The sequence below is a fragment of the Denticeps clupeoides genome, chromosome 3, assembly GCF_900700375.1.
Source record: "Denticeps clupeoides chromosome 3, fDenClu1.1, whole genome shotgun sequence".
Classification (NCBI taxonomy): domain Eukaryota; kingdom Metazoa; phylum Chordata; class Actinopteri; order Clupeiformes; family Denticipitidae; genus Denticeps; species Denticeps clupeoides.
Window position 1 is genome coordinate 27,505,643 of NC_041709.1, and position 8,285 is coordinate 27,513,927.

The following is an 8,285-nucleotide window of genomic DNA, read 5'->3' on the forward strand; positions in this document are numbered from 1 at the left end:
AAATATCCTCAATAAAACCAGTGCTCATTGGGAGAAAGTTTTGAAGTTGAACTTTCGTGGAGTTTTGTTGTTAAAGTCAGCAGGTCTGCTGATTGGCGTGTCCGTCCTGAGCATCAGCAGCAGCCTTGAAGAGACAATGTCATTAACTTCCCATTGAGTCTCTCAGCATTTTCAGGAAACAGGATTATTCTCTGGAGTGATCCTGCCTATGTGGGTTCATTACTTCCTCATTCCTTCATAAGGAATGCAATGTTTTAGTGTCACTTTATCCTTTAACAACACTTTGGAAATGAAATGGCCTGATAGCCGGTGACTACTATCTCTCTCAATCCTGTTTTCTTTCTCGTCTCCCTGGCACGTTCTAAAAAACTGCATGATTAAATCTGTACAAACATGACTTGGGGGTGTGCATGGGGGTGAGGTGTTAGAGCTCTTCTTGAACAGGAGGTGGTGGAGTTTAACTACCATGGTAATGTTTTAATGATAAGTAAAACAAAAAGCATATTTTATGTTATATAAATTTATTGTTATATTACCTTAATTCTAAAATTATTAAAAGGACATTTACATATATGGCTTTTCATCAGACAGCCTTATCCAGAGCGCATTACAATCAGTATTTACAGGGACAGTCCTGGAGACACACCTGAGGACACAATGGTAGTAGTGGGGTTTGAACCTTTTGAATTCCATTGATCACTTGCAAAATGAAAGTCATGTTGAAGCTTTGCTAGTATTTTATCCAAGTATCAGCAGCTCACAGACAACTTTGGAAAGGTGAGACTTTCTCTGAGCATAATCCATTTATTGATTTGTAATATCAAATAGCTTGATATAAACCCTGTGTTGCCACAAGGAGTCACATTCACTATTAACCACTTACACGGGCACGTTCACACATTCGGGTGTGCACATAAGGGCTCACAGGCGCACAGACAGACACACACTGTTTTCTCCTATTAGTCCTGTGTGCTGTTAAATAACATTTAATATTCTAATATTTACTGTGGCTTATACAGTGTTTGTTGTTGATTTTTTTTGCATGATGTTGATTACAGTTAACAGCTTAATATGTGCCTTGACCAGCACTCTGCTCCAGACATCGGCCATGTGGATTTCCTGGAAATCATGTACAAACAGGCGGATAGGCCATATGTCATTGCACTTTGACCAGGTGACTGTCCCTGGAAGCAAAGCAGTCCCAACGCTGTATTTGTTTATGGACTTTCCATGGATTATAACATAATTACAGATGTTACAGTTTTAGGCAGTATACAAACACAATTTAGGTCTTTCAACCAGTTAATCTGACATTGTTCAGGAATCTAAAAGTGTAAAATACACTAATAAATATTATTAAAAAGTCAAAGTAGCAATAATTCCATTTGTTATGAGAACTATTGATTTTTCATCTGGAGCTGTGCTTTAAGAACTGTGGGTTGTACAATATGTGGCACTTCAAATAACATGAGAACTTTCTCTCTGCTGATTGTTCAGATGTATTGCCACGAGAACAAAAGTAAATACATGAAGCAAATTGGAGGGACATGATGGAAGTAAATTCACAGCACATCACTTTTTCCACATTTTGTTATGTTCCAGCATTATTCCAAAATTGATTAATTCCTATGAAAAAACAACTCTATATACAACACCTCATAATGACAACAGTTGGCACATTTATTTAAAAAAGAAAAAACTCAGAAATCACTCATACATAAGTATTCACTGATTTTGCTTGATACTCAATGCACGTTTGGCAGTGATTATAGCCTCATGTCTTTTTGAATGATGCCACAATCTTGGCACACCTATCCTTGCCCAGTTTTGTCCATTCCTCTTTGCATCGCCTCTCAAGCTCCATCAGGTTGGATGGGAAGCGTCAGTGCACAGCCATTTAAAGATCTTGCCAGAGATGTTCAATCAAATTCAAGTCTGGGCTCTGGCTGGGCTCAAGCACATTACACAGAGTTGTCCTAAAGCCACTGTTTTGATATCGTGGCTGTGTGTTTAGGGTCGTTGTCCTGCTGAAAGATCAACCATCGCCCCAGTCTGAGTTCCAGAGCACTTGGGAGCTTCTTCCACTTATGGATTGTGGAGATCACCGTTGTCATTGGTGAAATCAGATTTGTGCCTCGAGACAATCCTGTCTTGGTTTTTCTGAAACCTTCACCAGATTTGTGCTTTCTTCACAGACATTCTCCACCACAAACCCTACTCTACCCTCTGAAGATTCTACAATCTACAATCAGTTTTGTAAGATCATATCAGATGAAATCATTCAGATCATATCTACAGGCAATCCAACAACCTGTCCACCAATCCCTTCCGCAATGCTCCAAACCATCTCTCCTGACCTCATCCCTTTCATTTCTTATATCATAAACAGCTCAATCTAATCCGCTGATCCTACAAATATAAACAATTACCAGTTTCTCTCTTCTCATTTCTTTCTAAAATCCTTGAGTGCTGTGTCAATCAGCTATCACTTCATCTGTCACAGGACAACCTCCTGGATCCTAACCAGTCTGGGTTCAGAACCTCATTCTACAGAGATGGCCCTTCTGGCTGTTTCTGAAAAGCTGCATGTGGCCAGATTGGCAAAACTGTCATCTGTACCCATTCTCCTTGACCTCTCTGCAGAATTCGACACAGTTAACTAGAAGACTCTCTTGTCTGTCCTGAAGAGGCTTGGAATTCGGGGCTCATCATGGCAGTGGTATGCTTCCTACCTTGATGAGCCAAGTGACTTGGAAAGGATACACCTCTGCCTCACATAGACTCTCCACTGGTGTCCCTCAAGGCTCAGTACTAGGTCCTCTCCTTTTCTCCTTCGACACAAGATCACATGGTGAGGTCATTTCCTCAAACGGATTATTCTACCACTGCTATGCCAACTACACACAACTCATCTTCTCTTTTCCTCCTTCAGATCTACATGCTGCTTCTAAAATCTCTGCATGTCTAACTGACATCTCATCCTGGATGGCAGAGCCTACACCTCAAAGTCAATCCCACCAAAACTGAACTAATATTCATTCCAGCAGATTCTTCACCACATCAGGATCTTGCTATTTTCCGGGACAACTCACAGCTCTTTCCTTCTACAACAGCCCGCAATGTTGGAGTAACTACAGACAACCAAATCTCCTTCCCAACTCACATCAGCAATCTTTCCTGCTCCTGTAGATTCCTTCTCTAGAATATCAGATGAATCCGTCCTTATCTGTCAACACAGGCCACCCAAATACAGGTTCAGTCCTTAGTAATCTCACGACTGGATTACTGTAACTCCCTTCTAGCGGGTTACCTCTATGTACCATCCAACCTCTACAACTAATACAAATGCAGCAGCACGACTGATCTTCAACCTTCCCAAATTCTCCCACACCACCCCACTGCTACGTTCCCTCCACTGGCTCCCAGTAGCTGCATGCATCAGATTCAAAATACTGATGCTAGCCTACAAAGACAAACAGGAGCCTACCTCACAGCCCTTATTATACCTCACACTGCACCTCGTGTACTCCGAGCATCCAGTACTGCTCGCCTGGTCCCTCCATCTCTGAAGGTAAAAGGAAGACACTCATTCTCTGTCGTGGTTCCTCAGTGGTGGAATGACCTTCCCCTTGAGGTCAGAACAGCACAGTCACTGAGTATTTTCAAACGGTAGTTAATATTTAGATTAACTTGTAACCTTCTTACTATCTGACTTATGTATAGAAACTACAACATAGTGAATAAAAAGATTGTATCCATAGTTGGGGGTCCAAGTGTACCAGAATTGATCACTTCATCAATGGTAACATGGAAGGACGTTGTAAGTTGCTCAGGATAAGGGTGTTTGCCAAATGCCTTAAATGTACATGTACAATGTACAAAATGTACAATTCCCCGTCAAAAACCCCGGACAAAACCGTCCCCACACACTGCTCCCCGGGCGCCTGTCAAGGGTGATGTTAAAAGCAGAGGACACATTTCGTTGTGTGCACCGTGTGCTGTGCTGCAGTGTATCACAATGACAATCACTTCACTTTCACTTCATTTGTGTGCAGGTGAAGAATAAAGAATAAATCAGTCATGAGTCAAAATAAATGGCTGAACCTTGTGAACCTTGTTGTTGTCAAGCATGTTACGTGGCCCTGACGTGGGCGTCTGCAGCTGCCGCTCAAAGTCGCTGCTCCAGCAGGTCCGGCTACATGCTAGTGAGCTGCAGATGCCCACCCCGACACAGACAGTCCCTGAGGTGCAGCAGCTTCACCACATCTGCTTCTGCTGCAGGCCTATGCAGAGCAGCGATGAGGAGGATTGGGGCGAGGAGGGCACACAGCTGAGGGTGGTGGTGTTTGGACCATGTGGCTGGTCAGCCTGAGAAGCCAGGCTGGTCAGCCTGAGAAGCAGCCTGAGAAGCCAGGAGCCTCAGCAGGGCCTTCAGGATGCGCTTCTTCTTTGTTCCGGTTTGAAGGGATGTGGCCGGAGCACAGACTGGGAAGACAGGTGCAGGTATGTCAGTCCATTGAGAGTGGCTGTCACTGTACTATAATTTTACCCTCTGTATGATAAATAATTAAAAAATCCAACAGTGTATAATATTTTTACCCCTTCATTTTATGGAGGGTAAAATTTGTATTAATTTCAAGTTATTTCATTTGCATGACAAGGTACAGATTTCTTTTTCTAGACATAATTAGCTTGTTTACGTGCCATTGTCTCACGTGCCTTTACAGCCAATCAATGCACAATGCACTACTGTATTGACGCATGCTGAGAGTCTATTCTATTTATGTTGTCACTACTGATCCCAAAATTGCGTCTCACTCGGTCATGATGAGCTTGCCGCTCATACAATCTATGCTTTTGTTCACCCCCTGGTGGTTGGCTGACTATTGGTTGAGAAAGTGCTTGATTTAAAACGCAGCAGAACCTCTATCGAAATGTAAATATTTCAGACGATCATCTTATTTTAATTGTGGCAGCCAAAATTGTAATCTATTCTTCAGCCCTAGGATCTGGCAACACTGTTGTCCTCTAATTAACTGCACAAGCTTGACCCAACCCCTATGGAGTGTGGAGAGTGCCACAGTACAATAAATATAATAAGCATTTAAATGGCTATTTAAATAGCTATTTAAATGAGTCATTAATTCACACATAACTAAAAAAATAAGTATATATATTTATTTCACTGTCTATTTATTTATTTCACGGTCTGCACATTATGAAATAAATATAGATTTTATTTGATATTTAAGTAACCAAATACTTAAATAAGTATATACATTGCAGATGACATTGATTCGGGAGTTGCTGACACAGAATATGCATTAAGTAAAACTGAAGAATTTATTGAGATTCTTGGAGTTATTTCTCACTACACGGTATTGACATGAGAATAACAACTTAGAAGACATACTCCAGCACTTCTCCAGGAGAGCTACCATAGCTCAACAGCAACACAGAAGTGGACCAGGACCAGGGCACTTGGCGTTTGACATTCCAAGTTCCGTTCAGCATTATGTTACGGGCTGAGGAAATTGCAGAGAGGTTTGGAGTTTCTAAGAAAACAATCCAGACGTGATTGAAACAAAGTGATTTAAGGTAACTATTTGGATATTTATTATTTTTGTTCACTTCATTGCTTAGCCATTCTGAATTGTTTTCTTTTGGGTTCAGCACAATTCATTGTTTCTTGTCCACAGAAACACAGATCTCCTTCTTCACAGGGTCTACGATTCCAATCAACTCTGTTCTCCGTTGTTGTCCCTGGCTGGTGGAACAACCTGCCCTCCTCCATACGACTAGCCACAATCAAGACGGAGCCACTGTATCAGTACCAGAGATTCAGCTGCCGCCTTTCCTGTGCAAGGACATTCTTTAAGTGATGCAATTGGATCTTACTTGGAAACAGTGGAAGTTTTGTCAAGACTTATTGAAGAGTGATGTCCAACACAAGTCTTTAACTCAGCATACTGTAACAAGCAAGCATGAACAAAAAAATATGATGTTTAAAACAAACTCTTGTTATATAAAACAATATTTTTGCATTTTGGTTGTAAATAAAACTTGTTTTAACTGTGGGACAACTGCAGCACAGCTATATTCAGAAAAACACTGGACATGTCAAAATTAACCTCCGCAGACTTGCAATATTTCCTCTACCAGAAACACTTAAACAAGTCCAAAGCCTGTGTGTGCGCTCTATTAATGGCTTGAACAAGGGCTTTTTTAAAGTCCTTGTAGGTTTTGAAGCGGGCTGGCAGCTTCAGAGTTTCAAAGCATGTGGATGATGTAGGAAAGGTTCCACCTGAAATCTGCACTTTGAGTTCAGTATCTCCCATCCCACCCAGAATGTCAGCAGTTGGACCAGTGTCCCTGATGAAGCTAAAGATCAGAATAAATTCCAGAAAATGTTTAGTTTATTATAAAAAAAACGGATTTAATTCTAATGCACAAGTATAATTCCTTAGGAAACCACTGATAGTTTCTTCATCTTCTTTATCACTTTCCTCAGCTGGCCATGTGATTTGAAGGATCTGGAGAGAAAGAAGGTGTATAACATTTTAACCAGCTCATTTCAATACAAAGACACAATGCTTCACAAATACATTTAATTTAAAAAACCTGGGATGTAAACTGCTTTTCTGCCATTTTGGGGAAAAGAAGTGGGACAACATCTGGCCAAGATGTGAGCAGAGGCCATACCATCACATCTTTAAATCCCTTCCTCAACTGCTTTATCTGACACATAGTCCTCCCAATCACCTAAGAGACAAAACAAATCCATATTATACACTAAACACCCTCAACCCACACTCCTGGAAATAAAGACTTAATTCAACTATGATTTAGTGCACTGGTTTTACTTCAACAAACTGATGTTCAGAATTAAGACGCAGTTTGACAACAATCTCTTGCTGAGCACCCATACCTTAGAGTTAACAGATGCCATACTGTCAATACTAAAAAGTGAGACATATGAAATGCAGCAGTTATTCATTTTTAAAGAACTTTAGCTGTGGGCAATGATTGAATATCACGTTAATTTTCACTACTAAACTACTCACAGCATCAATGTTGTGCTTAAAATCTGTCTATTTAACCCTTATCAGAGTTAACCAAACAAAACAGAGTGTACAATATTGTACCCTATTCCTTACTGCATGGACAAGATGTTTGTTATGCAGCAATCTCTGGTTTGTTTAAGTAACTGCTGGAAGATCCCAGGACACGGAAAGGTCAGAGATTGCATCCTTCTGTTCGGGACTAAGCTCTTCAAATTCAAGCTGAAAGTGATATTTCGCAAGTTATTATAGATCGCAAGGATTAGTTTACCAAATCAAATCATTTTTACCTGTTACGTACCATTTTGATAATGCTCCTGATGTGTAGCTCCGGACAGTCTTCAATCTCAATTGTTGCCATTTCTTCGTCTCCATTGAACAGCACATGAATTACAGCAGGGCTTATTCCTGTGACTTGGGGGCCATCATGCAAAACGTTGTGGGCTAACATCCTGCTGGCAACACGGAAAAGATTGCTCTCAATACGCACCTCTGAGGCTACTGGGATGAGGTGGTAAGGTTCACCCTCAAATAGCAGAGTTCGACATGTTCCTGCTGTAAAACCAAAAGAGTAGGAAATGAACTCAAGACATTACGCCTCTTCAACAGACTCAAAGATATAATAAATTTGAAAAAAAGAGAAAAAATTCCCAGATTTAGGCTGTATCCATATTGGAGTTTGGATATTATTAAAGGAGTTTGGTCTTTTACCGAACTACTGAGGTGCCTGACACGTGACTTGGCCTGGCTGACGCGCTTGATGTAACAATGCTATACTATTTGGTTCCGTTATATGCTACACAATTAAATGAACCTCGATGTCTAATACCAAAATATCCATTTATTCCAAAGCACATAGCACATAGCAGATATCACCAGTTAGCTCTGCAGTTGGAGGTACAGCAAACAATCCCGTAAACGCTGGCGTAGCGTTTGAGCAAGTGGTCAAAAAAAAATCTTTGCCCTTCCGGGTCAAACACCTACCAACAACATAGTTTGCACTACCTTTATACACTCTAAAAAGTCATTAATGGGACCTTTTGTCATTACTTAAATATATATGTAGTTGTAAAATGAAAAATCAAGTTCATAAATACTGTTAGACTTTTTACTTTCAATTTTTATTTTGTTGAGCTCAGGTGACACAAAAATGATGCCTTTTGATTCAATATATAATCATGACTTGTCTCAGTTTAAAATGATATGTTAATCAAAAATAATAAA

General features: G+C 40.4%; 1 long non-coding RNA gene across 2 annotated transcripts; it reads right to left on the reverse strand.

The window, feature by feature from the left end:
• Positions 1–6,197: 6,197 nt before the first annotated feature.
• Positions 6,198–8,088, reverse strand: LOC114785169 (uncharacterized). 2 transcript variants are annotated; one of them, XR_003749024.1, is made up of 4 exons: positions 7,773–8,088; positions 7,363–7,616; positions 6,622–6,762; positions 6,198–6,533 (listed from the first exon to the last, which is right to left on the reverse strand). It is a non-coding gene; the product is annotated as an uncharacterized LOC114785169 (long non-coding RNA). The 2 variants fall into 2 exon arrangements; XR_003749023.1 differs by having other exon boundaries at positions 7,363–8,088.
• Positions 8,089–8,285: the final 197 nt, after the last annotated feature.